Consider the following 4,910-nt stretch of genomic DNA (forward strand, 5'->3'; position numbering starts at 1 on the left):
TTTAATGGCCCAATAGGCTTTATGCTCTAATTCGAATGGTAAGTGACATGATTTTCCATAAACTAGTTGGTAAGGGGTAGTTCCTATAGGGGTTTTGAAAGCAGTTCTATAGGCCCATAACGCTTCTTGAAGCTTCTGAGACTAGTCTCTCCTAGAAATAGAAACAGTTTTCTCTAGGATTTGTTTTATCTCCCTATTAGATACTTCTACTTGGCCACTAGTCTGTGGGTGGTACGGTGTTGCTACTCTATGCCTAACTCCATATTTTCTTAAAAGTTTATCAAATATTCTCGATATAAAGTGTGATCCTCCATCGCTTATGACTAAACATGGTGTTCCAAATCTAGGGAATATATAGTTTTTAAATAGTTTGATTACTACCCTAGTGTCGTTTGTGGGTGCATCTATAACTTCAATCCACTTAGACACATAGTCTACAACCACTAAGATATACCTATTTCCTAAGGATGGTGGAAAAGGTCCCATGAAATCTATACCCCAAATGTCAAAGAGTTCTACTTCCTGAATGTTTCTTAGAGGCATTTCATCACGTCTTGAAATGTTTCCAGTGCGCTGGCATCTATGACACTTGACAATGAAAGCATAGACATCACGCCACATGGTGGGCCAAAATAGGCCAGCTTGAAGAATCTTGGCGTATGTCTTAGAGGTGCTTGCATGTCCACCATAAGGTGCAGAATGACAATGCTCGATAATATTATTTACCTCTTCTTCTGGAACGCAACGGCGAAAAATGCCATCTTTACCCCTTTTGAAAAGGAGCGGTTCGTCCCAATAGAAGTTTCTCACATCGTGGAAGAATTTCTTCTTGCGGTGGTAGTCAAGATCAGGGGGTACTATATTAGCAGCTAGGTAATTAACGAAATCTGCATACCAGGGTACGTTATTTATTGCTAAGGAATTTTGGGAATGCTCAAACAAATCTAGGTTATTGTCTTCAATGGTTTCTACTTTAGCTATCAGTCTATCATAGGCGAAATCATCGTTTATGGGTACTGGTTCAGGTTTTAGATGTTCTAGCCTAGAAAGGTGATCAACCACTACATTTTCAGTGCCTTTTTTATCTCTTATATCTAAATCAAACTCTTGTAGTAATAGAATCCATCGGAGTAACCTGGGCTTGGCATCTTTTTTACTTAATAGGTAACGAATGGCAGCATGATCGGTGTAAACAATAATTTTTGCTCCTACTAGATAAGATCTAAATTTGTCTATAGCGAAAACTACAACGAGTAATTATTTTTCGGTTGTTGCGTAATTAAGTTGGGCAGCGTCTAGGGTTCTACTGGCATAATAAATGGCATGTAATTTTTTATCTTTCCTTTGTCCTAGAACGGCTCCAACTGCATAATCACTAGCATCGCACATTATCTCAAAAGGTTCCGACCAATCGGGCGGTTTCATAATGGGTGCAGAGATTAATGCTTGCTTTAAAAGATTAAATGCGTCATTACATTTTTCGTCGAAAATGAATTCAGCATCTTTCATTAAAAGTCCGGTTAACGGTTTAGTTATTTTGGAGAAGTCCTTAATAAAACGCCGGTAGAATCCAGCGTGTCCAAGAAAGCTTCGGACTTCACTGATGGTTTTTGGTGGTTTTAGGTTTTCTATAACTTCTATTTTAGCTTTATCTACCTCTATACCTTTTTCGGAAACTATATGTCCTAAAACTATTCCTTCGGTCACCATGAAATGACATTTTTCCCAATTTAGCACGAGGTTCACCTCCACGCATCTCTCCAGGATTTTCTCAAGGTTAGCAAGACAATTGTGAAAATTGAATCCGAAAACCGAGAAATCGTCCATAAACACTTCCATGATACCATCTAGGTAATCTGCAAAGATTGACATCATGCAGCGTTGGAAAGTAGCTGGGGCGTTACAGAGGCCGAAAGGCATTCGTCTGTAGGCAAAGGTTCCATAGAGGCATGTAAAGGTAGTTTTTTCTTGATCTTCGGGGTGAATAGGTATTTGGAAGAATCCAGAGTATCCATCTAGATAGCAGAAGTAAGAGTGTCTGGCTAAACGCTCCAACATCTGGTCTATGAATGGTAAAGGGAAATGGTCCTTCCTAGTTGCTTTATTTAATTTTCTATAATCTATACACATCCGCCATCCTCCTTCTAAATGTTTTGCTACATGTTCGCCTTTATCGTTTTGCAAGACTGTGATGCCTCCCTTTTTAGGTACTACATGCATAGGGCTCACCCACTTACTATCCGAGATCTGATAGATTATACCTGCCTCAAGTAACTTAAGAACTTCCTTCTTAACAACATCCCTCATTATAGGGTTTATTCTTCTCTGATGCTCCCTAGAGGGTTTTGAATCTTCTTCGAGCGAAATCCGATGCATGCATACGGATGGGCTTATACCTTTCAGGTCAGAGATATTATATCCTAAGGCTGAGGGGTGTCTTCGTAAAACGTCTAAAAGTTGGTTCGTCTCCTCTTGGCTCAAGGTAACACTGACTATAACTGGGCGGTTCATCTTTTCATCGAGGAACTCATATCTCAGGTTCTTAGGCAGTTCCTTAAGTTCTAAGGTTGGTTTCTTAGGGCATGGCATAGGATCTGGGGTAAGGGACAAACATTCGTAAAGGTTATCATCGATGTAAGGTTCTTTAAAGTCATCATCTTCCTTTATGGGGGTTGATGGTAACTTGATTGTTTTTATAATTTCTTTTTGTTCTAATTCTCTAATACATTCATCAATGATATCTAAGGCATAACACGAGTCTCCCATCACAGGTTCCATAAGAAATTTCGGAAGTATAAATTCTATTTTCTCGTCACCTACCTCAAATGTCAACTTTCCTTTCTTGACACCTATTATGGCTCTTGCAGTCGATAAGAATGGTCTACCTAGAAGAATTGGTATATCATTATCTTCTTTGATGTCCATGACGACAAAATCAGTAGGGATGAATAGTTGACCTATCCTAACAGGAACATCTAACAAAATGCCTATCGAATATTTGACAGATCTATCGGCTAACTGAAGTGACATCTTAGTGGGTTGTAATTCTCCTAAGTTTAACCTCTCACAAACTGCTAGAGGCATTAAGCTCACACTAGCTCCTAAGTCTAGAAAATCTTTTTCGATGACATGATTACCTAAAAGGAAAGGAATGGATAAATTTCCAGGATCTTTATCTTTCTTTGATAATTTGTCCTCGGAAATAGCATTACATTCCAAAGGCTTCGGATCGTCAAGTCTACGTTTGTTGGTAAGGATGTCTTTCAGAAACTTTGCATAAGAAGGTATTTGGGTGATGGCTTTTGCGAAAGGGATTTCTACATGAAGTTTTTCTATAACTTATATAAATTTTTGGTACTGTTTATTGATCTGGGTTTGTTTGAGTCTTTGGGGATATGGTATAGGTGGTTTATATAGCGGGGGCGGTACGTAAATTTTATCTTTAGGTTCTTCTCCTTTATCTCGACCTTCCTGGTTTTCAGATTCCTCTGGTTCCTTTACTTCGTCTGGGGGTTTAGTACATTCCTTAGAAGTTTCGGGTTCACTCAATCTTGGGTTTGGTGGCTCATCATAAGCGTTCCCACTTCGTAGGGTAATGGCATTGGCTTGTCCTCTCGGATTTTGTTGAGGTTGTCCAGGGAATTGTCCTCCAGGTGTAGTCTGAGGGGCTTTGTTTAAAGCTACCTGAGAGATCTGGGTTTCAAGCATCTTGGTATGAGTAACTATTTGGTCAACCTTGGTTCCTAACTGAGTAATCAATTCGTTAACATGAATGTTTTGATTCATGAACTCCTTGTTTTGTTGGGTTTGAGCAGTGATCAAATTTTCCATAATTTTCTCAAGGCTCGGCTTTGGTGGTACAGGTTGCATAGGTTGATTTGATCTAGGGGCTTGATAACTAGGTCTCGGAGGTGCATTATTTTGAATAGGGTTATTGTTTTTATAGGAGAAGTTAGGGTGATTCCTCCATCCAGGGTTATAGGTATTCGAGTATGGGTTCCCTTGGGTGTAGTTCACTTGCTCAGAGTGGGTTTCGTTCAATAGACTGCATTCGGCGGATTGGTGTCCTTGGGTTCCACATATCTCACAATCCGATGAAACTGTGGCTACAATATTCGGGTTTATGCACATATGCTCGACCTTAAGGGCTAATGCGTCCATTTTAGCTTGCATCATGTCTATAGAGCTTAGTTCATGTACTCCTCCTTGGGCTTCCTTTTTCTCAACTATCGCTCGTTCGACTCCCCATGATTGATGGTTTTGAGCCATGTCTTCAATGAGGGCACTAGCTTCAGGGTAAGGTTTGTTCATCAGAGCACCTCCTGCGGCAGCGTCGATGGTCATCTTTGTGTTATAATGAAGTCCATTATAGAAGGTTTGAATGATTAACCAATTTTCTAAACCATGATGTGGGCATGCTCGTAACAACTCTTTATATCTCTCCCAAGCTTCGAACAACGATTCTCCATGGTTTTTGGTAAATCTAGTTATATGGTTTCGAAGAACGGCGGTCTTTATATTTTTAAATGGTGGTTAGGGTTCTCGGTAGCGAGACCCGCGAATTGTCTTTGTTGCACTAATTGTAACAGAGATGGTTTAAGTTCAAAATTATTGGCTGGGATAGTTGGGTTTACTATAATAGAACTAGGTTCTTCATTAGATGGTTGAGCGAAGTCCTTAAGAGGTCTTTGGTTTTGATCTTCGGCCATAGCTCTCTTAATTCTATGAAAGAATAAATGTGCGCGAGCGTAAAGTTCAGGTTCCGCCAGAGGGTTTACTAAGCTTAAACTTCCGGTACTGCGAGTTCTTCGCATTGACCGGCGGGAAATAACCTAAGTCTAAACGATATAACAACAGGAAAATGAAATTTGACAAAATTGGTCCCCGGCAACGGCGCCAAAAACTTGATG

At 39.9% G+C, this 4,910-nt stretch overlaps 1 non-coding gene across 1 annotated transcript; it reads left to right on the forward strand.

The window, feature by feature from the left end:
• Positions 1-4,399: 4,399 nt before the first annotated feature.
• On the forward strand, positions 4,400-4,506 carry LOC127116078 (small nucleolar RNA R71). The gene has a single exon (XR_007801063.1). It is a non-coding gene; the product is annotated as a small nucleolar RNA R71 (small nucleolar RNA).
• The last annotated feature ends 404 nt before the right edge of the window (positions 4,507-4,910 follow it).

Source organism: Lathyrus oleraceus, chromosome 1, assembly GCF_024323335.1.
Source record: "Lathyrus oleraceus cultivar Zhongwan6 chromosome 1, CAAS_Psat_ZW6_1.0, whole genome shotgun sequence".
Classification (NCBI taxonomy): domain Eukaryota; kingdom Viridiplantae; phylum Streptophyta; class Magnoliopsida; order Fabales; family Fabaceae; genus Lathyrus; species Lathyrus oleraceus.